We start from the raw sequence: 26878 nt of genomic DNA on the forward strand, positions 1-26878 counted from the left end.
AACTTTAATATTAAATAAGTAATTAAGCAAATAAAAGGAATGACTAAGCAAGCAAAAATTAGATGTGTTTTCCTACTTGAAAATTTATCTGTCCAATCAGGCATCTCAACCTTTCTTACTTGATATATGCTTGACAATAATTGAATAAAACCCCCCCATATTTGGGACAAAGCATATACCATGTATTCACTCTCAACTCAAAATTAATTTTTCACAATGGTCCCAACTGAGGCCTTGCTTTTGAAACAGATGTATATTTGCACTTACCGGAATCTGATGAAATCACTAAGAAACAGTTTAAACAGATAAGCAGTTCTTCTCCAAAATATTCTGCAAATATTCTGCAAAATTGAATAAAATCTGAAAATTTATTGCGGTAGGATATATGTCCTGCAGGATCAGATAAGTTACTGAATTTTATTTTACTGCACAATTAATGCATAACGTAAGGTACTGTTAAGGAAAAAAACATGTGCAGTAAACTTTCTATTTTTCATTGGCAATTCCTAATATGAACATCTTTCTCGACTTTTGTGGTGACTTTAATAACTTTATTTCTACAGAATTATATTATTACATGATAGGCTATAACCATAGTGTAACATATTGTCCAAAAACCAATGGCATATGTGATTCTGCAATGCTGTGAGAAAAGCTGATAATAGCATCACAAAAGCTTCTTTATTTTCAGTTTTGGCAATTATACATATTATACATATTATGGTGTTCCAGACAGCCAAAGGGAAGAAATGCACAGGGCTTTCATCAAGCTATGCAAAAGGTGCATAGTTATAGTCTGACATGTGGTTTGAGTAATCTGTTCTTAAGTTACAATTATAATTATACTGGATGAGTACAATGTCAATCCAAAGATGGACAGATGGGTTTTATCTGGCCTGCTTCTAGGGAATAAAGGAGGATAATTGCTAGAGTTTCTGAATATTGACCTGATTGAGAGATGCTGTGATGGGTTATTTTAACATTTGAGAACAGAAATCTACAAAATCTGACAAACTGCATTACTTCCTATTGTTACTTTCATATATAAAGAACTATATATTATCTATGAAGTTAAAGAATAGTTACAGCAAGTACTATAGTGTTTCCCTAGATAAAGAAATTTATCAAATTTCAGGGGCACTGATGGACTCAGTATAGGCTTAATATCTTTAAATTTTCTCTCTGTGTCCCTGCTGTTAACAGTGATGATCTTCCACAAGAGTATCTTTCTCCATAATCAGACATTTAGTGCAGCTGATGTTCAACTTTTTCTTTTTTGAGAGTGATAGCTTTTATAGCACTTTTTCATCAATTTCTACCAGAATGAGGTCAGTTTATGTGTAGAAGAATGAACAAATTTGTTCTAGTTTAGGTGCTGTCCCCTAAAAAAAATGCTGAATAAAAAGAGAAAAAATAGGATCCTTATATTTCTCTGGAGTCCCAAAATAATAGAAATATTTTAAAATTTCTAGGCTAAAGCATAAAGAAACATGATAATTCTGTAATGTGATTTTTGATTATGAGATTTGTTTTTTTGTTTGCTTTTGCATCATCAAATTAGTTCTTGTAGTCTTAGCCTCCTGCAACCACACTATTTGCTGCTTTAAAATACCAATTAATATTTCTGAAGCAGATCTCATTACTTAAATCTTGTCTTTTTCTTGTCCTTGAATTAATTTCCTTTGGGTACATCATTAGGCAGCTGAGGCAAACCAGTAGTTGTGTACTGCCAGGGGTAATCAGGTTCCTATGAATTCTCTGATCAACAATTCCCATTATTCACATCTTTTCTGGATCTTGCTAATTCTCAAGAATTACACTGAACATGTAAGTGTCTGAGAAACTGGTTGAGACCTTTTGTTTACATCTGCTGTAAATTTATTGTGGTTAGATCTTCACTTCTGTATTCACAGAAACGTCTCTGGGTGAGCATTGTTACAGTACTCAGCTGTGTTTGGAGTGAGACACAATCACCCTACTTTATTTTATTTGTGTCTCTGACAAGAAGTGAGGAGAAATGCTTCAGCATTCTCAAAGGAATCTCCTTGCTCCAAAACAGGGGACTGTAATTCAGTAATCACACAGCACATTCAGCTTCCAGTGTTGATGACATTTAGGATTATTACCTACAGAAACATTTTTTGTTTCTTGCCTAAATCTAAAGCTGTAGCTGTGGAATTTAACTGAGAATGTTTTCCACTAAGAAAATAATTACATGTGTGTAATATTTTTCAACTATTTCTTCAAATCAAAATACAAATAGGCATTTACTATGTTCTCATGTGCCCTGTAGTTCATAGAAATATTGTATTTTATTGGATTAATTACTAGAATATTTTGTCATAACTATTGATTATTATATAATTGAGAAATCTTGTACCATAGAGATACTTGGATACCTTTACAAATTATAAAATTATTAAACAATACAGTTTGCGTATTTAAGATTGTTCTTGTAGCAAGGACAAACAAAACTTGATGGAATTGTATATACTATGTCAGCTATGTCTTAACTTCATGGGAATGAAAGTTACCCTATTATTTCTTCTTCATCAAGATTCATGCTAAATGTAAAACTGAATGAAAAATAAAAAAAAAAGGCTGAGAAATACCAACACAGAATGCTTTGTTAAACACCAAGTTAAGCTTGACTGTAGTGTTTCACACATTTATTCTCATTTATGTGTCAGTCATATATCCAGCTAAAATCAATTGTGTATCATCCAGGTATGATTAATGAGCCTTAAATAGGATACAAAATAATTTAATGTATTTCCTTACACATCCTCTAATGTCTATCTTCAGTATTTTTGGAAACCTTTACCTCTGACATAAACAGATAATGAAGAGTTTCAATGAAATTTCTTGAGAGGAATGTATATGATTTGCTTTTTAAAAGTTGATTCCTTAGGTTTTCATTTCCAAACTTATCTTTTACTCTTTGAGATCATCTGTACCACATAACAGAATCAACAGTATTCCTTTGCCTTTTTGTTTTTAGAAGGAATGTAATAAAAAAAGGATAAAAAAGTAAATTTAAATTTCAAGCAACCATTTAAAGTGAAGAAAAGTAAATTACATTTCTTTTAGAATAGAATAATTTGAAAGAATTGTTCCAAGAGATTTAAATGGGGCTATAATACATAATCCTAAATAAAACATCTCCAAAGAATATGCATATTAGATGGGAGATCTTTATAATCTTTTGTCCTCAGATATCTACGTATTTTTTCATGCATCTTGCAAAATTGCACACAACCACAGCACAAATATCTACTTATACTGCACATATTGGGTTTTAATTTTTGTCATCAAATGTAATGGGTGAATCGAATTGCTGGCTTGTGGTGAAAACACATTTTTAATTCCTCTTTCTTACATATGGAGGGCACTGATGTAGATATTGAAAAGAAAAAAGGACCTCCAGTATCAATGGCTGTAAAACAATAAGGTAGATACAGGTTGTTTCAGACCATTATACCAGGTTATATTGGAACATTAGAGGATTTATAGCTCTGAACAGATAATTCTCCCTGGATTTCTATGCAGCTGGCTGCACATTTCTTCGTGTGAGAAAGCTAAACCACAGAGAATTTCACTGTCCATATGAACTAGATTAAGAAACAATACTGACAATCTGAGAACAGTCTGGGAAAAGAAAATGAATCAATGAATCTCTCAAGAGGCCAAGCAGGTTACAATAACAGCCACTGTGAGCAGTACAAATTCACAGTGATATCAGTGGAGAATCACAATGTGACAGTTTCACGTCCCAAATTAGTAAGTAAAAGAGCCAGAGTGCTATTGGTTAGGAAGCAAGATTTACAATGTTTAAGAACAGTCAGCATTCATACACTTCAGAACATTTGAAAACGAGCAGACAACAGGGAAGAATTATTTGTGGATGACAAGAACTTTTTATATATTTTCACTGGGATTTACTAAAATAAAGATAACATGAATAAGTTGAATAATTTGAACTAAATCAAATTGAATTCTACTTCTAAAAACTATTAAAATATAGAAGGCTAAGACACTAATAAACCAGTTCAGATTAAAATACAGAAGACTGAAACACTAATAAACAGTTCAGTGCTCCTGCTACAGTACTAACTGAACATTTTGCAGAAAGGTGAATCAAAAGTTATTATCCATCTAAAAATTATACAAATTATATAAGTAGTATCAGTTTTATACTTAAAAAATAAGTCAATATTAACAGTCACATAGTCATAGAAAGCAGGACTTCATTACAACTAGACCAATTTTGTATTTAAAGAACAACTGTGATAAGAACTAAGCTAGTTAAGACATGGGTTCAAACAGGAAAATATCAAAAAAACTCAAAATGAATGCAGATGACACTAACAGTGGCAGCACAGAAGGTCTTAAAATGGTCAAATACAATGTGCTTTTTGTACATTCATGTTGACTGTTGCTGCCTACCTTCTTTCCTTTACAATGCTTGAAATTCCTGTAACTAATATACTTCATTATCCTGACTACTCTGCTGTATTTTTCTTATTCCTGTATCAGATACCTTATTTTTGTATTTGTATTAAAAAAAAAAAATCAAATAAATAAGAACCATCTGGAGTTATCAACTATATTGTGTACTTTATTGATTTTTGTTTAAAAAAAGGGATATTTATAAAATAGGGATGATTATCCTGATTATTCTACCTTTATATATTTCATATTGGTGAAAATATATTTTATATGGGCACACTGATATGCCCAGAATTTTATATCATTTTCACTTTGGAATGTTTCTTTCTCACAAAGGAAAAATTGTCTTCCATCTTTTGATGTTAACACCAGCTTGTGCTTTGTTTACTCAGTGAGCTCACTGATGATACAAAACTGGGAGAAGCAGCCAATACCCCAGAGTGTTGTACAGACCTTCAGAAGGACCTGGACAGATTGGAGAGATGGGCAGAGAAGAACTTTCTGAAATTCAGCAGAAGGAAATACAGGGTCTGCCACCCAAGGAAAAGTAGTCCCGAACACCAGTACAGGCCAGGGTAAGACCTGCTGGGGAGCAGCTCTGTGGAGAAGGACCTGGGGTTCCTGGTGGACCACAAGCTGTCCATGAGCCAACAGTGCCCTTGTGGCCCTGCAGGCCAAGGGTATCCTGGGGTGCATTAGGGAGAGCGTTGCCAGCAGGCCAGATCCTGCCCCTCTACTCAGCCCTGGAGTGCTGTGTCCAGTTCTGGGCTCCTCAGAATGGAAGACATGGAGCTCCTGGCTTGGAAAGCCAGCAGAAACAACAAGGATGACTGAATGACTGGAGCATCTCTTAAAAGGAAAGGCTGAGAGAGCTGGACCAGTTCAGCCTCAAGAAGAGATGACTGAAAGGGGATCTCAACAATGTGTATAAATACCTAAAGAAGGGATGTCAAGAGGATAGGGCCAGGCACTTCTTGGTGGTGCTGATCAACAGGGCCCAAGGCAATGGGCAGAAACTGATACACTGGAATTTCCACCTGAATTTCAGGAAGAACTTCTTTACTGTGTGGGTGACCAAACACTGGAACAGGTTGCCCATAGATGCTCCCTCACTGGAGATAATCAAAAAACATCTAGAAAAAAATCCTGTGCCATGAGGTCATTGCAGAGGAGCTGTACCAGATGACCCACTGTGGTCCCTTCCAACTTTAGACGTTGTGTGATTCTCTGATGTGCTTCAAGTAAAAAAATATCAATCATAGTTGACTCAGAGAAGGAAGCCAGGAAAACTGACTTGGGTTTTGAAACTTTATAGGACCAAGCCATACTCTCTATTTTTTTCTTTTTAATTCACTGGATAATCACAATTCCACTAGTGAAGATGAAAATACTGCGGCAAATTAATTAGGATTAAAATAAAAATAAAATTTAAAGCAGGGATCTCATCAAAATATATGGCAATAGAATTAGAAAGAATATGGAAAGAAAAATCTATAGTTATTATCACTCATGCATAGCAAAAGATTTCTTGGGGGACTGTGTCATCATCATCATGGGCTGTGGAACTTCCTGCTGTATGTGTCTTCTTTTTTCTACTCACTTCTTGAATCTCCAAGTTATTCTTTTGAAAACAGGCTCCATCAAACAATAGAACTTTGCTTTCTCTGCATCTTTAAGAATCTCAGGATGGCTGATCAAAATTTGAAGATAAAAAAATTCTGACCTACAGATAAAGTTATTTGAATATTAAAACCTATTATCTGGTTAACATAAGTTAAAAATTTAGTGACAAAGATATCTTAGGAATGTTATGAATGTGTAAGATTTTTTTTTTCTCTTGTTGTGAAAATAGAGATAAATATTGTAACTGAATATGAACCAGAAAACTCCCTAGGTAGAGTTCATGATTTACAATTAGTAGTTAATTCTGGACTCACTCTTATTGGTGGAGTGCTGTCTTTCATCATGTTATCTTATATTTAATTAATTTTTCTGTCCTTTTGTATTGGTGTGTTGGATATATTCATTATTATTATTTAATATTGTTTTTTGTGTAAAAATAATGTAATTATAGGGCTTTCTTATTCCTTCTAAATATCTGAACTTCTATGGATCAAAGGTAATAATTTATATTTCTAATTTTATTTAATAAAAAAAATATTGATTTGAAATGCAATTGGCTAGTAGTTTTACATATTTACCCACCTCATTTTCAAAGAAAAAAGGAGGAAAGTTTTCTTCATGAACTTACATAATTCATTGTCAAGAAAGCGGCTGAATATTCACAAGTAAAGCAGAACACATTTTGAAATTTGCTATGGGTTCATTGCCTGCCAGACAGATTAAAAACATGGAAAAAGAGGACTTCTCCAGGAACTTCTTCAGTCTAGGTAGGAATGCTGCTCAGTGTGGTTCTGCCTAATACATTACTCGCCTGATTCTCTTCCCATGTGCAGCTGTGATAACCCTTGAAATGTCACCTGTGCCTTCTCTCAACTCTTGTTTCTTTATGGCAAGATCTTGCTCACAGACTGAAACACCCCACTGAGAAACACAAGTAACACATTGCAGTCGATTAGTTTCTCATGTAGTATTTATCTGCACAACAATTGGAGCAATGTAGTGTTATGAAGACCAAACTAGATCTAAATAGCGTCTCAGCTGCAAGTGGAATCTAACCTCAGATACACAGCTCTTAGTGCAGGCTCATTTACCTTTACTCTTGCTGACATCTATGCCAGTGTTAGTTAAGTATCCATGCATGAGATAACTTATGTATTTCTTTATTGCCAGGCAGTATTCCTGTGCTATATACATTATTTCTAAAGTGGTACATGCCCAGATAAGCGTTAGCAAGACAATCAAGTCACTTTTGGGGATTAACGTGTACTGCACATTCTTTAAAACTTTATGAAACTCATGACTATGATCATTATACTTTGTGAATTCTACTCATCCCTAAAAGGGCTGTTTATAATCCTTTCACTAATGAAATTCTGCGGCCTCTAAAGCAGTGGTCAGAGCTACCAGAGCACTCATAGTCTGGGATCTTTTTGCTCTAGCCACAATATTTAAAATAATTTTCAAATATTTGAGAACAATCTATAGTCATCCAAATTACATCTACAATCTGAAAAAGGATTAATTTTAACTTGAATACTTACAGAATATCTAATTCTTTCTTTCTGTCCTTCAATTCCCTTGTTACATTTTGCACTAACAAAATAGTGCTTGGCTGATATTTTAGGTGTGATCAAACATAATTACTAAAGAAATATGTTATGCACAGTCTTATGTCCTGACAATGATGGAAATAATTGTTACAAGGTCACATTTCCTTTCTTACTGTAGAAAAATAAGCTGTCAGTGCTGCCAAAATAGTACATCTTTTGAAATATTTACTGTATCGTGTGAAAATGAATTTATTCTCCTGTCTCTTTATTATCCTTGATATGATTTGACTTGCTATGTTAAACTAGAAGTTACTTGTAGTGAGAAAAAAAATACTATGACCTTTTCATTTTGTTAGGCAATGTTTTTTCTTTTCCCTCTGTTTTCTAAGAAAGTAGCAAAAAGTCATACTTTGTTCAAAAATAAAACCTGTATCAGTAAATTTTCATTTTCATCTTGTTTCTCTTACCTATGCATGAACAATCTTCGTGATGTTTCAATGCTCCATCGTGCTTATCATCACAGCAGTTCTGCAAAAGAACAGTTTCTGCTATACCAATGCAGAGAAAGAAAAAGGACCTGGGCGTGCTTGTCAGCAGCTGTCTGGATATGGGCCAGTGGCATGACCAGGTGGCCAAAAGGCCAGTGTCATCCTGGAATGTATCAGGAGTGGTGTGGCCAGCTGGACCACTGTCCCCTGTCCTCAGCACTGGGGAGGCCAGACCTCGAGTTCTGTGTCCAGTTCTGAGCCCCTCACTTCAGAAAAGGCATTGAGAGGCTGGAGCGAGTCCAGAGGAGAGGAATGGAACTGGTGCAGGGCCTTAGAAATGTGACCAGACATGAAACTTGGTCTTATGAAGAGCAGCTGAAGGAGATGGGGTTGTTTAGTCTGGAGGTGATTGACATTATATAAACTCAGTAAATATGTTTCTAATCATGAAAGATATTCCTAGAGAGAAAATGTGCAATAAGAAAGCAAATAACGGTATTCTTACAAACATTAAAAATACAGAGCCACACTGTCAACAGGTAGATATTAACATCAAAATAAAGTTATGTGATAATTTGCACTACCTAATACATAATATTAGCTATAATATTATATATATAATAGATATAATCTGTTGAACGTGCATTATTTTATTATTTAAAATAATGAGTTTTCATTAATTTTAGTTTAATTATCTCTTTTAAAAATATTTTGCAAATCATATTAATTAATTCTGGAAGCATATTATTTTTAAAGGAAATTTAAATTTATTTAAACATTGAATGTGTGTTGTCTATTAATATGTCATTTTTATACATAAAAATATTTGTGTTTTCTATGACTGCAGGATAACCTGTTTCCTGTTTACATATTCAAACATGGCTTTTAGGGTCTTTTTGTGTTTAGCCTGTTATCTGTTTCCATCTCATTTGACAATCCTCAACAAAAAATTTGATTGTATGAAATTTGGAAATAATAAAACTAAAAATCTTACAACTCAAATGTAAGATTAAACAGAATGTCTTGTTCAAAAGGGTCATACAAGTCTAACATCAATGCAAAATACCTACTCAAAGTAGGTTCAGTAATGGAGTCATTCTGTAATATACAGAATGATATTTTGATGTGAAATAAATAAAAATAGTAAAAAGTAAAAGAATCAAACTCTTCTGGCATTTTTCCTTCTTTCACGAGGCTGGAACAACTGGGAATACAACCACAGAGATAAGAAAACTTTGAAAAACTGTTCTTAATAACATTTGAAGTTTGGTCTTGATGTTCCAATAAATACTCCCTTTGAACAACAGCAAACCTGCCTTTCTGAGAACACGGAATATTCCACACTAAATTGCATATTCATTTATTGAAACACCCACATAAAGCCAAATGACAGTTTCTGATATAATGTTTGTCAGAGTTCTAAGATTCAGAATATCAAAATTTTTACCTAAACTATTTCAGGGCTTAATCCTGTTCTGGGTTTCTCCATCTCTACTGAGATAAAGTGAAAGGAACTCACAAGAATCTCCTAAATTCATGTTTGGGAGACACTCAAATACTATGTTGTGTGGAGGTATTGATATTCACATATACGGAAATAAAAAAAAATATTTCTTAAATGAAACAGATACAAGAAAATAGAAAAAATAGACCTCAACAAAAAGAGCCTCATTGTTATCATTCTTGGCTCCTTAACATCTAAAAATCAGTTAGTTCCCTGCCTCTAATATTTTAATTTCTTATTGTGCATTCAAAAGAAAACTTAGGAACTTCAAAAGAGAGTCCATACAACCTGTGACCTGTTTAGATTAATACAAATGAGAAAACCTAGTGTGATAAAGTGTATCTTTAATTTTTACTTTCTAGAAAGTGAGATTAAGAGCTAGAATACAATTAGTACTTCAGTGTCCAATTAATTCTTTCTGAACTGTCAAATTTTCTCTTCCACTGCAGGACAATGTTCTGGTAATAATAATTAAGGAAAGACAGGAAAGAAGGAAAGGAAAAATATAAGTGAAAAGAAATTAAAAGAGATAATGGCTATGTTCCACATATATTTTATTGGATACAGATAAGGGCAACATATTTCATTCCTATTATTGTTTATAAATATAGAAATTTCATTCTAATATCTTCTTACAGAATGGAAGATGATTAAAAATTCCTAGAAAAATAGTATTTGACAGTTTTGCTTAAAAATATATTCCACTTTGCCTCTCTCTTAAAATAACACTCAGTTAATAGATATATGTATTTTCCTAGAGCACTGGAAAGTAAATTTATGGCTATTCTTTTGTCCTTTTCCTTTTCTTTAAAGGAAAAATAGCAAAATATTGTTACAAAGATTGTATCTTAAGTAATTGTCATTGAGGAATGGTATATTATCATCCAAAATATTTCTTAGGAAATAGAATTTTCAGACCATTGTTATAACTTAATGTACACAGGAAAGAAAACCGAGAAAGTTATAGAAGAAAATTAAAAGGAAAAAAAAAAAAAAGAATGTTTAAAGATATTTGAATATGCATCAAGTAAGTAGCAGAATTGAGTCTGGAAGTTGTATGAATGTTTTGACAACAAATATTGACAGGAGACAAATATAGAAAATTATCTTTCAGTTACAAAAACAGGATTAGTTGCCTGAACAAAGCAGAAATATGCTCTACCCTGCAGGTTTGTGGTTGCTTCCCAGTGAACAGGTTAAGCTAAGTTCACCAAAAATGTTTTATTTGATATTCCGAAAGGAAAACACTCAGCGTCATGGCCCAATTTCAATAGAAGTGATTATGGTTATTTGTACTTTGTTGCTCTGAAAACTAAAACCATCTGATAATGTTTTCATAGTTTCAGTTACTTTCCCATGAAAGTCCTGTAAACATAAGTTGTTTATCACATTCCTTCTAAGAAACGTCTTTTGATGGGCATTTCACATGACCAGTGTGATTGGGAAGGTGGTAACTTAATTATCCAATCCCTTGTCATTGTAGAGAATCTATAAATACTGGAGTCAGAAAATAAAGTCTCTTCTTTCTTGTTGTAACACTGAGGGGGGTTCGTGTTCATGTTCATTTTGCATCTTTTATTGGCAGTATTTTATCATGATTATGACCCAGATGTGTCTGCTGGGACTATAGGAAAAGGTTGGGATTGGTGTCCTTAGTTCTGTCACATTAGTCTTCCATTCTTGGGAAAGGGTAAATATTCTTATCTCAAGTAAGGGAAGCATCAAGAATATACACATATATATATATACATTCCAAAAGAAGTAAGAAAGGTTCTAAAGGATACTCCTGTTAAGCATACTTTTGAAAAATATCTAGAGAAAGGAACATTAATTATACAGCATGGTTATGAGCAAATATCACTCTTTTCCTCTTGTAAGACCTAGCACTTCAAATGGAGCTTATAGTCAGACAAAAAAGGCATAAAAAATGGCTTAGATTTTTCAGCATTGTCTGTAGGAATAAAAAATCAAGTATATCTCATTTTCAGTTTTTTGGGTTTCTTGAAGTATTCCTTACTAAAGTGTCTAAGTGACAATTAGGTATGTTTAATCCTAAAATTACACTAGAAACATGCTTCATTAGTTAAATGGGGGAAAATACATTATTTCTTGTTGATCTGTATAAGCAGTGAAAGAATTTTGGATTTTTTTACATTTGAAGGAGTACCTGGTGGCCGTGAAACCTGTCACTTCTGCCTTTTCTAACACATCTCTCTGTAGCCAGATAAAGAATTATTTGCTCACCGAGTGGGAAAAATACAATGTTTATTCTAAAAAATCATTAGCCTATGGAAGTACGCAATGCTTGTTTTGTAGGATCAGGTTCAACGTTGACCAAGAAGGGTCTTGGAAAATAATGAACCAGCCCAGGCATGCTAGCTCAGCTCCATATTTGGGAATCAAATGATCAGGTATAACTCTAGGATCTAGGACCACTAGAGACCAACACAGGGATCTACAGTTTTTCTGAACTTTTCTGCACAATTTTGGTAGAGATATACCATTGTACATCTGGTTCTATAATAAAGAACCTCTGCTTCTTAAGGCATTGGTCTTAAGGAGTTTTGGACAGATTTTCAGCAATATCTCAACATTATCCTTTCTATTTACAGTTTTGATTATATCACATTTTAATTTTGTATTTTTGATATACACCTGTTGTTGCTCTAATTCTGTGTTAATCTTTTTACTTTTTGCAAAGGAGAGCAACAATAAAAAAGAAAAGTCATTTACAAAGCTGAAAGAATTTATGCTTACCTTTTGTGAAGTATGAAGTGCAATAAAATGAAAATTATACAGGTGTGTAATCTGTGGTTTCTTCAGGACCTGTTCTGCTAGACAAAATCCAGTATCAGACTTTCATTATGCAAGATTTTTTTTTTCTATTAAATGTGCATTTTGATGTTCACCTCAGTTTACAAAAACTCATGCTTTACATTCTACGAATAAGTAAATCCAAAGGTTTTCCCTTTGAGAAGCTTTCTTTTGAACAGAGCAAAAAAAAAAAAAGCAACACTACTTTAAATAGTTTTTACTTATAAAGATTATTTACAGTTCCATTTCTAAGTGCTAGTGTGATCTTTTTAAGAACAATTTTTAACAGCAGTTCAGGCTTCCATGTTACACATACACAGGGTCAAACAGAAGGCAAGAAGTAGGAATGGAAAGAATTAGAGATCATTTCTAATTCCTGTCTGAACACAAGTCACCTTAATTAAAGTGTTGAAAATTTTCTATTGGTGAAATGCTTTTTCTTCCCTGACAAAATGCTGATTTGTCAAACTCAGCTCTAAGATTTTAATTTCTCCTGAGGAGCTGGAGTCCAGAGAGAAGTGCTTACAACGTGCTTAAGCAACAATAACAAAAATTATGACTCATCCTTTCTTTGGGGTTTCTGAAGTGAAAGTTTCCTTGTAAATTAAAATTAAAAAAAAAAAACCAAAAAACTAACTAAGAATTGTCTGAACCTAAACTTTTGCAGATGAAAACTAAACATTCAGGGATGATCAAAACAAGAAATATTATCTGGACAAAAAGAAACAAATAAACAAAAACAACCCTCTGTTTTCTTTCTTTTGAAAAGTAGACTATCTCAGAAAGACAAGAACTCAAGAATTAAACCTGAACTTGAAGGATAGTCTGTGTCTTTGATCCAGATTAGAATAGACTGCTGTCACTTCATTGCATATTTATTAGAACTATTAAAATTCATGAATTTAAGATGCCCTGATATCATCAATGAAAGTCTTGAAACAATGAAGAGATGAGAACAACTAATTAAATCCATGCAACAAAAATCTATCCAGAGTTCTCAAAACGGTGGTCCTAAATGCCTAGTTATGCTATGTAAAGATAATATTTTATATTGTTCTTAGAGAAGCAAGAAGCAACATTCTGTTTTCATTTTTAATTTCAATAGATGTCCTTTCAAATACTTTCATCTTGTTTCATCTATTTTCTTTTGAACAAGTAAAGGAGATAAGGAACAAAGAATTCAATACACAGCTATCTTCCATAGCCTCAAATCATCCTTACAGCATGGTGGCAAGGAGTTTATCAAAATTTACCACTTTGTAAGAATTATAAATTTTGGTTGTTCCTATGGCTCAATTACTTGAAAGAGAAATACTGTGCTTTAAAGTAGCAGAAGTTTTTCTGTCAGATACTAGAAAGAGTGCTCAGGAAAGAAACAAATTAAAGAGAAAGATGTATAGAAGCCTTTAGTAATCTGACATTAATGTATGAATGCAGATTAAATTCTCTTTTTTAATACAGCTCTTTAAAATCTATACTCTTTGTTTTATAGAGCTCACTGAAAATTTCTCACATTGTCTACTTACAAAACCTTTAATTCTTTTTCAATTAATAATGAATTAGCTGGTCAATTACTTTTTTCATTTGCAATCTACTTGATAATAAATTATACATGAAAAGATGATTCATTTAATATTTTAGCCCTGTTCTTGACTTATCTAGAAGAGTCACAAAAAGGGTGTTTCATAATCAGTGGTGTTTTATAAGCTGGGGTCTGTTAAAGATTTCCTTAAAAATGTACACTGATAAAATAGATAATGGCAGAAATAATTCTCATCTATTATTTTTTGGAGTTACATTTTTTACACAGATTGTAAATGTAATTGTTTTACTTGTCTAGATTATTTTCCTTATAGTGGCATCCTCTGTGAAATTACAAGAGTGTCCAGGTGACTAACCTCAAAGGACTCATTACTCTAAATTGTCAGTAAAACCAAAAACAATTAAGAGCTGGGAACTCAATTGCTTGAAATAGGATTTCTGATATCTTTTCAGGGATATTTTTTTTTGCTGTTAGCAGTCTCTAGTTACTGTAATCTCCAAGTTTTAAGACATTTTCTTTTATCAGATTTTTATCTTTAACATTAGAAATAAGTGCACTTGTCATATTGCATATTCTGTAAAGCAGATAATGCAATAACATTTTAAACATCTCTGAAAATATTATATAATTACAATATTTTATCATCTTGATAACATTAATAGATGTAATAGTCCTTTTCCTACCAAAAGACAAAGAGGTTTTTAATTATTATTTTGTTACTCTGTTTTATGCATTTTTTTTCTTGAGAGCTTTCTCATTGCAGAAAGATCTCACTTCCTTTATCATGCAGAGCTTGTCTTTCTGTAGAAAGGAACAGATCCATGCCCAAAACCCTATGCTGTTATTCGTGGGCACAGATTGCCCCTGCGGTTGAGGCTCAGCATGAAAGACTGCAGCAATCTCAGCTCAGCGGGGAGCAGGAGTGAGCCATGGGCTGAATGTTTCCTTTCAGGTAGGATTTGGACTTCATCTAGCAAGATGTGGGAGACTGAGGCTATCTGACAAGGCAAGGAATAGAGGCCTTTGTACAGATCAGTAGGTTCTAAGCATAATACACTGTGTCTCACCTTCATCTCAGAAAGCATCATATCAAATCTGAAGGTGGTAAATAAATACATGTTACAATGAGACACTGAGGAATGTGAAAGTCTTTTTTCTACTACAAGACCAAACTTCCAAGTTATGAAAGCAGAAGTTCTGACTTCGGTTGAGGTTCAGGTCCTTACTTTGTAACAGGAATTCTGAATTTCATGTAAAACATAAAAGGCTAGTTGAAGGGCAGGTTACAAATCATGAAAACTGCAGTATATGAAACAGACACTGAACCTAGAGTTTTTCAAATGAAAACTAAACATTCTGGTATGGAGACATTCTGGTTTTGGAGACAGAAATCTAGGTCTTCTGATGAACCAGAGACTCATCTGTCACCTTCTAAGGTCTCTAAAAGCTCTTAGTCTCTTAAGTAACGCTCTTAGTCTCTGGAATGTTTTCCGGACTCCTCTCCTAGAGGATGTAAACTTTTTTCAACAAGGTCTCAGCTTTCAAAAGTGTCTCATAAAAACACATTGCTCCAGTATCAATACTAAATAAGCTCCAAAAGTTCTGGGGACCAAAGATGACTGATCAGAACTCAGAAATTCAGTTTTAAGCATATTTTTAATGTTTCTAGATGAACTATCTGTTATATTCTCAAACTTTATTATTTTCTGTAATTTTCTTCCAAAATTTGGGAGATGAGTAATCTCTCCCTTCTGTAATGAAATCAATATTCCCCTTAACCATTTTTAATTTTAATCAAATGGAAATTTTCGGGTTTTAACCTTTTTCTCTTTCACTTTTTTGGCACTGCCACACAGTTTAGATGTCTATAAATTGTAATGTTTTATTCTTTAAGTTTCATGAAGGATTAAAGCACAACAATGCTATTCTGCACTGAAGATAGACAAACTAATGATCAATTTTGGCTTTCAATAAAATATATATATATATATATTGCCTAAGGTGAGGAATTTATCTGTAAATTGCTAAAGTCAGCAAAGTTGGAATATGCCCTTCAAAGCATTTCCTTATTTTTTTTTCTTTTTTTTATTTCTAGTCAAAGATTAGATCATATCCTGGAGCATGAAGGTCCTGTCCTTGCTTAGGAACTAAACTACTTGAGCTATTACTCAATTCAACCCCCAAAATATTAAGGAATTAGTTATTGTCCATCTCAATTCAAACACACTATTTTTTACCTTTTTAATAGAAAAAAATTCAAAAATTCAGTAACTTAAATTATGCAATGAATATTCAAAAGGTAAATTACAGGTCAGTTTGAAGTCCTTTATTATGCTGTCATCCTTGTTGCTGTACTCCCTGATGAGTAACTGAACCATGCCTCCATGCTGTAGATAGGAAAAATTCTAAATCTAGTCATGCCCTTTTCTTCAGTTTTAATATGCTGCTAAATATTTAAATACTTGTCTTCAAAAATATTCTAATTACTTTACACTTTACAATAGGAAATTAAGCCATTTACAAAGGACAAATTATTAATTTCCATAGTTTATTCTTAAAGGGAACATTGTTCCCTGCTCAGAATAGCTTTGTTATTTTCCTTCTTAGCAACCATGTATCCCTATCAGGATGTCTTCTTTCTTTCTTCTTCTTCTTTTCCTTAGGTCCCCTTTAGACCTACTGTTTAAGAAGGACAAAGACAACTTTTTAAAATTCTGTTTATGTTCTTGGGAAATGTCACTTGTTTGGCAGGAATCCTAAAGAGTTGCACAGCTTGATCCCCCTGCACAGCCCTACACACAGCCAGATCTGACATCAGGAAGCTTTTTCCATGACAGGCATAAATTAAGCTGAAATTTAGTTGAAGAATAATGGGTAATGTTTCCTAGAATGGACAGTCTGCATATTCTTATATCTCTTTAGTGGCTCTTATAAACTTACCTGAAAAGAGATAGAATTAAAAAAACCCAAGCAACTCCCCCCGAAAAAAAAAAACAAAACAAACTTCTAAAGTTTTCTGTGGTTTAGGGAGTTTTCTGGTTGGCTGGTTGGTTGGTTGGGTTTGGGGGTTTTTTGTGAGAGGGTAAGGGCTTTTCTTTATTTAGATTTGGATTTGAGTGTCTTCCATATAATTTTTTTCCGGAGAGGGTAGATGGGTGAAGTGTTTTGCATTTCCCTGAGGATTTACTATGAAACTATTTATTCAAAGTTGTGAATTGCTTTGTTGCAAGTGACCAGACTAATTTTGGCAGTGCCTTGTGCACAGAAATTTTTAGAAAATTTACTGAGAAGTTTTAGAAAGTTCACAGCAAAAAGGTGAAGATGCCATCTGCTCATTTATAGCTGAGCAAGGTTACATTCATAGGAGACCTCTTTCCCCTTCTTCCCCTCCCATGTTGATAGAAAACATTAATTATTGCTATGTCAAATAGAAAGCTGAATCTGCCAAGGTGTAAGATTGAGAAAGGTATTCAAATAACAGAAATAGTGGCTGGCCAATATCAATATTTCCTGTGACATAATCATTAGTTGCTCAGCTGTAAAGAAGTCCTCAGCTGTGTGATAAAAAGCCAAGTGAACGAAGTCAGCAAGGGTGTCATTCACTCCTCACCAAGCCTTGCTTCCCATGGCATGGGGGCTTGCTGCTGTCTTCCTTGTGAGTGGGCAGCAGGAGGGACAGGAGAAGCAAACCAAACAGAAATGCCCCCATTTTGCAACAGAGTATCACTAGCACAAGTTTGATGTCATACATAGAGACAGGCTGTAGCTGGATCCAAGCTGGGAAGATGCCTCAGGATGGTTGTCAGTTTAGCAGGGACTCGGAGGAATCTCTGTACCATGCTCTGCCTTATGCAGTCAAAATACACAGAATAGACCAATATTATTTCCAATATTATGCTCTTCATGGACAGACACAGTAGAGGAACTGCTTTGACTCCTCCAGAACTCAAATATATCATATATAGTCAAATGGATATAATGGAAATATCCATTGTCTTGTAATACCTTTTATTTTTCTTATGTATATAGATACTATATAGGTACATATACCACTATAGATATTTGAGCAGTCAATGACTTAATTTAATAAATAAGCGATTCTCTGTTTATGTATTTTTCTTCATCTTATCTGATTAGGATGATAAATTAAAAAGCAATACTTTAACTTTTTTTTTTATTTTTTTTTTTATTTTTAACTGTGAACACATTTTAGCAAGAATGCAAAAGAAATGGTTTAGGAGAAAAAATTGCCTTAGGGTTCTTTTTTCGCTTTCTCTGATGCCTTTTTAAAAAGAGTCAATAAGCACTGGGAAACCAGACTTTAAATTACATCTTATAACTATTTTGTTTTCCAGCCTAAGGCATCTTAGAACTAAAAAGTCCTTGACTTTTTCTGACTTTTTTTTAAAAAATGAAAACATGATCTCAAGTGTTTTGAACATACTACAGAGTTATTATTTCTAGAACATCGATCTCTTTACTTTTACAAACTAATGGACATTCAAGTATGTTAAGGAATGAGATGCTCAGTTGATGCTAATGGATAATAGAAGTCTTATTGTAGGACAATATTTACTGGGAATGTGATCACACTTTTTAAAACTTGTTCTATCAGTAAAGTAATTCAAAATGATGACCCTGTAAATTTCTTAATTAGAGGACATTACAGACACAAATATGTAAATCACAAACCCAAGGATATTAGCTACATATAGGTGTCCCATAAGTTTTTATGAGACAAAGCCAATAAATGAAGTGATTTGGAAACACCACACTGGATGTGTGGTGTCATGAATGTACCCCTTCTGAACAAACAGTATTAAAAAGTTAGGATGAGCAATACTTGTAATCAGATAATTTTCTGTTTTGTTTCATTTTACTTATAGTATAGTCCTCTTTGCAGCTTTGATATGTGTTTAGATTTTCAAGAAATTAGTAGGCTGCTTTAAACTTTTTAAGTTGTCATTTAACTGGGGCTTTCAGTAGGCAGCTTTTAATATTTGATGGTAAGTATGTTATTGTATAGAAGTGAATTAATTTGAAAGATTTCTTCAAAGCAAATAAATCATTAAAAAAAATTGGTAAGTGGATAAAACTGAGAAGTAAAGAGAAAAGGTAGGGAACTTAGGTCCAGCAGTTTTTATTTTAATTTTTGTGGGTGAAAGACTGAAGTTTCTCTCATGCTCACATGCTGCATTATTACTTTTTCAAATTAGACCATCGGAAGTTAAATACTGTATTCATACCTGAACTCAACATTCAGCAATGTTAAACAGTCTGGGTTTGAAGTAAATTAATTCTTTCTGAAACAGCCTTTAGAGACCATAGTTTACTAAATAACCTATGGAAAAGTAATGCAAATCAGTTCACTTGACCTAGGAGGTGAACCTAGATGAAATGTTTGTAGCTTAGCAGAGCAATTATTTTAGCTAATATTTTTGTTTATAAGCTCTGTGTAATATTCATTTCTGTATATAAGTATGTTCATGAACATGAGCAGGATGGACTGCTTTTATACATTGTCAGAACAGTAACTTCATAATGTATTTGCCACACAGTAAAAAAAAGAAAATTAAAAAATCCAAATACTCCCTCTACCAAAATCCTTTCAGAAGAGTGGGGAATAGGTGTTCATTCACTTTTTGAGTAAAATAAAGTTATTACCTGGGCAATGACTAAGCTGTCACAGCTGTGCTCTGTGCCTCCTCCAGTGAATGTGAGCAGTGCCCAGAACTAGCTATGGTCAGCATTTGGCCATTAGTATCTAGGATAGTACTTACAGAAAAGGAAATACTAAATGAAAACCCACCAGGCATGTTCTGGAAACATCCAAAGTGAATATGCCTGAAGTAGACTTAGGCTTCAAAGCCGGTGTACTTCATAAAAATAGCAAGTTGGATGTTATAGTAGAAAGTGAAGTCAGCACACATAAATTCTGCCCTTCCAGAAATCCCAAGAGAGTTTTTGAAAGTGCAGTCTCTCTAAAGTAGATTCCAATACTTTTTGCACTTAGTGGAAAGGATGGCAACTTTGAAATGTAGAAGATCACTAGAAAGCAGGAGTCATAATAATTCTGGAAAGAATGCAAGGGTAGACAGAAAATACTGAACAAAGACTTCCTGTAAAAAAAAAAAGTACTTCTGTGAAAAAAAAAGAAAAAAACAAAAAAAAAACCCCAAACAAACCAAGAAAACCCTCATCTCCATATATAATGATTCATGAAGAGTAGAAAAATTACAAAAGAGAGAGCATAAAGATAGACATAAAACATGCATAAAAATGTGTGTTTAGAGACTCACAGGGGATCTAAGTCTCTGCTTGTCCTGTTGAGACCTGTTCATTGACTTGTCACACTTCTGGTGGAAGTCACTAAGATAAATAGTACTGGAGGTTATCTTTGTCCTGTCTTTCTCACCTGTACATTAGAGATTTTATTAATAGACATGTATGAAACATAACACAATTGAAATATTTATTTTTGTTGTTTTCTGGACTAATACAGATTTCAAAACCTGAAAGTTTGTGAAATGCACTGCTTGGTTTTCAGCACATTTTACTCAGAAGAAAAAAAAAAACAACAAAAACTAAACTTTCCAGCTAAATAATTTGTAAAGAGAAATAATTTCTTTTGCTTTTGGATTTCAAACATCTAGGAAACCAAAAGAATATATGCTAATCTTTTTTTCTTCAGGGAATCTCTTGTCATCTTAGGTCACACCTCCTCATATATTTTATTTGTCTATATTTCTTTCTATGAATTTATTTTTCCTTTCTGGGAACAATTCTAAAAGAGTATATGAGGAATTCTTCAAACCTAGTCCACTGTAAAACCTAGTGAATAATTAAATTGCAGACAGAATTTAATTTTTTTAAAAATGCTTTCAAGATTAAAAAATTCCATAAATTAGGTGGATGGAATATGATTGAGTTTCCCTCTTTGACACTAGTTTTTTAACAAAACCAGTGAGGCAGCTTCTTCTGAATATCTAATGCCTTTGAGGTTTAGATTCTTCACAGACAATCTAAAAATACAGTACATGGGAGCAAAACAAATAAACAAGCAATGTCTGAATAAAGGCAGAGCATCCCATTCAAATTGAAGTACAATACAATGGCAGAGCATGTTTTTAAACTTATATATTACAGATTAAGGTGTCTTTTTTCCTCTTTGCACACTGCAGAAGCCTAGAAGGCTACAGGAGATGATGAGCACGTCTCAAACACCGAGAGCCAGACAGCTCTGAAGCCAGCCAAGGATTGTTGGTAAGAACACACTGTGAGAAAGAACAGGATGTGGCTGGGAAATGGGGACATACAGAGGTAGGAGAACAATTTTCTGGGGCAAAAGTCCTTGTTCTGGGTCCTGAAGAGGCACAGTACAGTACAGGTACAGGAATGAGGTCGAGAAGAAGGCATGGGCTGCATGTGGGGATCAAGGCCACCAAAGACTCCCACAGATCTCTGAGCCAGTTCCACCACCACTTCTGTCTAGAGGAACAGACCCTGCATGATAACTAATTTGCATAGGAAGCAAGAAACATATATCCAGAGTAGGGAAAAAATTGTCTATATAATGGTACCCTCACAACACCTGGGAACACAACACCAGGGCACCCCAGCACCATGGACATCCTATTAGATGGATCGATCTGGGACTCAATCTGGGACTATTGATGTGTCTTTCCTCCTTTCTCTCTCTCCCTCCCTTACTATCTCCCCATCTCCCCTACTCCTTTGTTCAAAACCCACTGCCATGTGGAAACAGCAGTTTCCATGGCAGGTATATAACACACTAACAAATCTTTGCAAGTTTTTGCAGACCCTCTGATTTACATCTTTTCTTTTTGAACACAAGCATCTATGAATCCTGGGTGCTCCATTCCCTTTATGGTTGGGACACTACACATCTGTTATGTTTAATCTATATAAAATAAAATAGAAATTATGAATAAAAATTACATTTATAATCTGTTTCCATTACACCCTCATCAATACTCACAATACCCTGGACACTATATAAGCAAATTTTGTCAGGATTACCTGATGACCTCTTTGACAAAAGAAGCAGATTCTGAATTTTCAAACATTTGCAGCTGTAGTTCAAGCAATTGTGTTACAATGTTCAAGGAGATTTGCAATATAACCATTCTCATGTCTATTTTATACTGTCAATGAAGCAAAAAGAAATCAATTACCTAATTTCAAAGATGCATAACTGAAAACAAAGATTTCTTTACAGAACACAGACGTCTCCTCAGTGATAGTCAGTTCCCTGCTAGAATTTAAGCTTATTATATAAGTTATCAGTCACTTCTGTCTCAGGATGTGCAAAGTAATGTTCTAGAAAGAATGTAGAAGGCAAAGTGTTTTTCTAAATGGAAACTTTATCAAATGATATCTGACTTCAAGTAGCATCAAGCTGAGAAAAATTATTCAAGAATATCAAGATGGGCAGAGGTTAAAAATCATTGAAAAACAAGGAAGCAGTTATTAAAGGCTTGGTAACAGCAGGAACACTGATGTATCTGTAATTAATTAGAATGAATACAAGAACAATATACAAGAACAAGGTAGATGTTTTCTTTGGTGGAATACTATGTCACAAGTCAAGCTACTACAAAACTGTACTGTAAATTACTGTCTAATAGCAAAATGTTCTTTTTCAGCAAACTACTGAGTCAACACCCAAGCCTCATAACAGTTTTCTCTTATCTTTCCTGCATTGCAAAGCTGAATATACTGCCACACTCATGGTGAAGAACAAGAGAAGCAAAAATGGACCAGAATTTCACAACTCAGCCTGTAGGGAATGTAAACAAAGATTCATAAATATAAAGTAATATTTTAAAAAAGATTGAAATGTCATGATCTTACTCTAAGTGAAAATCATACCTAGTTGACAAACTCAATTTTTCTGCTCATTCTTGAAATGTCATCTACTAAAAAGTTCTTTCCATACTTTTTTGTCAGAGACAAACATAACAGAGGACAGTCAGACCCTGCACTGAAGGTTGAATGAGGACCTTATAACTTTTCTAGATAACAGTCACCTGTTCAAGTCTAAATTTCCTATAAGTATTATTCTTCTAATTATCACATTCTATTTCTGTGCTTTTATAGGGAAAACTCCTTCAATAAACCATTTCTTCTTTCTTCCACTAGAAAGATATTTGAAAGCAATACATAAACAAATACTTTTCACTTTTAATCTAGAGAAACAAATAGGATTGGAATACAAAATTGTAACAATGAAGACTGAAGATTAATATTAACTTTTTACATCCTTACATGCAGTTTTCATGTTATGGCTTTTCACAGTCATTTTTATTTAAAAATCCAAGCCATAGAAATAAATACATTCTGCTTCTGAATACTGTAAGATAATGTTATGATTTTCTCACACGGTGGCATCATAATTGATTTGTGAATCTACAATCTCAGATTTCACCATCAATATGTAATAGGAAAAGTAAGGATATTTGGTGATCAAGGGGGTTGTTTGCATTCTTATTATTTTGGATTTTCCCCTCAGAGAAAAAATAGACAATTTTTTAACCACCATGACAATTATGATCTAAGATAGGTTTTCCCTTACGATAATTTACTATGTGGAATGGAAACAAATTTGGATTTTGAAACAAAAAATTAATTTCATGCAAGTAATAACCTTCTGGGAGCTATTTTTTAGCACCCAATACTCTAGTGAAAAGAAAAACCAAACCTCTACCTTTTTTCAACAATTAGTAGCTCATTTACTCTGTCTGACATTTAGAGACTATTTTTTCCTGGTCTGTTCCTGACTCCTAGCATAAAATTTCTCCACTTCCTACGGTTGTTATTTCTGTGAGAAATAGAAGCTGAAATCCATTCACCCTCCCACTAGCTCAGTTATCTGATCTGTTTATTGCTATAAAATACTATGGGATTCTCCATAATCCCAAACAAAACCCACTGATGTCTATGACAATAGCTGCCTCAACAAATAGAGTAGGGATATAATGAAAAATGTAAAATTCAATTTTATAAATATTCTGTGTATACAGAACAATTACTAAAATGCAGGAATAAGGATATATAACAATACTGACATTATTGTTTTTTCAATCACTTGTAATTTTTTTAATACTTGAAATCTTGAGCTTTTTAAGATCATGTTTTCAATCCTTTTTTTAATAACTATTCTACCCAGAAATATATCTTTAAATAAAAAATTGGTTAGTTTGTTTTAGTAAAAACAGATGGCAAGCATGAATTATGAACAGCTCAAAAAAGATCAGCCTTTGAGCTCATGTGCAAAGGAAGGTTTGGTTCTGATTAGAGTAAGATGAGATCATGTTATATTTCCAGGATTTCTGGTAACATGAAACAAGTAACCTAAAACTAGGTTAATAAGTTAAGGAGTTGGTGCCAGTTTAAAATTAATGTTTCAAACAATAGATTACTAAACTGATTTTTTGTTGTTTTTTTTTTTCTTTTTGTGATCTGTAGAACTTAACACAATATATAAACACATTAATAAATAGGTTAGAAAGTCTGTTGCCAAATGAAGCAGATATTTTCTACATAACTCTTGCTTCTCTGGAGGCTCAGAGAACTCTCTGCTTGGTTTTACCAAGTGACCAAGACAGAGAATATGATTAGGACTATCAAGCAGGTGTCTGCTGTAGGGAATTTTTGCCCATATTAGTAAAAGACCAAAGGCTTTGTATGGATGAGAAAATGCAAGGTCTCAGTCATAGCCCAGGCTTGCTTTGCCAGACACAGGTTGCAGCTATTCTAAGGAACTTACAGGTTGTTCTGAGTCAGGGTTTGTCAAAGTTAGTCTGAGTTGAACAGCAAGATAAAATTTTAGCAATCAATCTCCTTGAGGTATTTAATGAAAAATAGCTGAAAAAAAGGATCCAAAATTCTTAGAAGTTACAGTTCAATCACCAAGCCAGCATGATATTTAAAACAAATTTAGGATTTTTGCTTTGTAAAACGTAAACCTGTCTTTTCAAAACAATAAACTTATAAGAATAGAAGCAGGTCCAATGTCTATATACAGACATCCAGATAAAAAATTTAGTCAATAGCATATGTGAAGTGATTAACACTTACACACTAAGTAACATATTTTCATTATGGGATATCATCAGGCATATCTGTCTGTCTATACACACATTCCCACTCCCTGGCAAGGAGATTTGCTCTATTGTAGAAATAAACATAAAAAACCTGAAACAATTAAACCAGCAAAAGCTTACTGCAACATGCAACAGCTCTCTAAAAATGATATTAATCTATTTACCTGAGAAATTAGAATAAAAAAATTATTAGAGGTAAGATAAAGACCAAAATAGGTGGAAGTGTTTTTATATGTAGTATTGGAGGAGATATTTTTTTCCCTTGGCTTCAACCCTCATGTAGGAGAATATGAATAGACAACAAAAAGGCCAGGAGGCCACCTATAGATCACCAGGAATTCAACAGGAGGCTATGGATATGTAGATTAAGGATGACCTGGATATTCTGGATCATTTCATCATTATGCATATTCAAGTATCTGCTTTGAAAAATACCCAAGCTTCTACTTTTCAAAGCCAAAAAGAGATTATTACATGATTATAGGATTAAAAGAGCAGGGCATTAAAAAACAAAAAACAAGTAAATTATATAACACTTGCAATGGAAACTCAGGTTCTTAACAAAAAATCATTTGTCAAAGTTCGATAAATGTCAGGAATATCTGCAAAAGTTTGAATTAATTTTTACATACCTAATTATGGACTAGACTGACTTCTTTCATTGTGTCCAGGCTTCCTCTCTCATGAATTATATTAGTCTGTCCCAGGAATAAGGTATATTTTTCTTCTTTTTGGACACTCCAACAAGGTTTCTCCTTAAGATATGGTCATTGACAGTATGACTTCAAACTGATAAGCAAAATTTTCTCTTAACCAGAGCCTAATACATTCCAATTACCCAAGAGTCTGAGGCAGGCTTTTTTGTTTTACTGTTAGCAACATAATTTGATTTATTATTTCACAGGAAGTAAGAGATAGGTAAATTTATCAAATTCATCATGGGGTGTAAACTGTAGACAAGTGTAGCAATGAGAACAATACAGGTTTCATTTAAAAAAACCCAAAAAAACAACAAAATCCCTAACAGTAAGGGTATATTATTAAAAAACTGAAAATTAAAAAATATATACAAAGTGTTACTATGGGTCTTCATGCATTTTTTGAATAACAATTTCAATTCAAACACTTTCTACCCTTTCCTTCCTCACAACTCATTTCTCTCCTCTCTTGCATCACTGCTTAAGCTTTGCTATAATATCCATTTTTGAGGCTACTCTGAGTTGAATTATGGTTCCGATCTTGTTAATTTTAATTTTTTTAATTTTCTTTCTGTTTATTGGTTCTCCATCCCTGGTGAAACTCTTTTATACACTAATATAAACACTTTTATACACTAATATATAACTGCAGGAATGAATAATTATTATTGTAGCACTGAAGTTGAGATATATAGATGCAAACATTAGTATGTATATGTGTCTATGAGCATGTGATATATACTAAACGTCCTTTTCAGATAAAGCACAGGATTAAAGCAGTGGAGACAATTTGGGATACATGTATTTGTATTTCTGTCATATACAGACCCTATTTTTTAGGGGTATACAAAATGGAAAAATACCATCACCATCATTTAAAATTTTTACCTTTTTAAAAGCTGACATGAAAACACAGTCTTATTGAATCTACTGCAAGCAACCTCAGGGAAGAAATTAGCATGCCTTCATTCTGTCCGGCCAGATTTCTTGTGGATGCCATTCACTTCACCACGAATTCCCATATTCTCATCGTCTGAATCTTCAAAATGTGTAGTGGTGTTTTTAATTTTTTACTGCTACTAG

At 33.5% G+C, this 26878-nt stretch overlaps 1 long non-coding RNA gene across 1 annotated transcript; it reads right to left on the minus strand.

Moving 5' to 3' along the window:
- Positions 1–2656: 2656 nt before the first annotated feature.
- On the minus strand, positions 2657–6872 carry LOC147652966 (uncharacterized). The gene is made up of 2 exons (XR_015287478.1): positions 6701–6872; positions 2657–6172 (listed from the first exon to the last, which is right to left on the minus strand). It is a non-coding gene; the product is annotated as an uncharacterized LOC147652966 (long non-coding RNA).
- Between the last annotated feature and the right edge of the window lie 20006 nt (positions 6873–26878).

This window comes from Cyanistes caeruleus, chromosome 5 (genome assembly GCF_971803275.1).
Source record: "Cyanistes caeruleus chromosome 5, bCyaCae1.hap1.1, whole genome shotgun sequence".
Lineage (NCBI taxonomy): Eukaryota > Metazoa > Chordata > Aves > Passeriformes > Paridae > Cyanistes > Cyanistes caeruleus.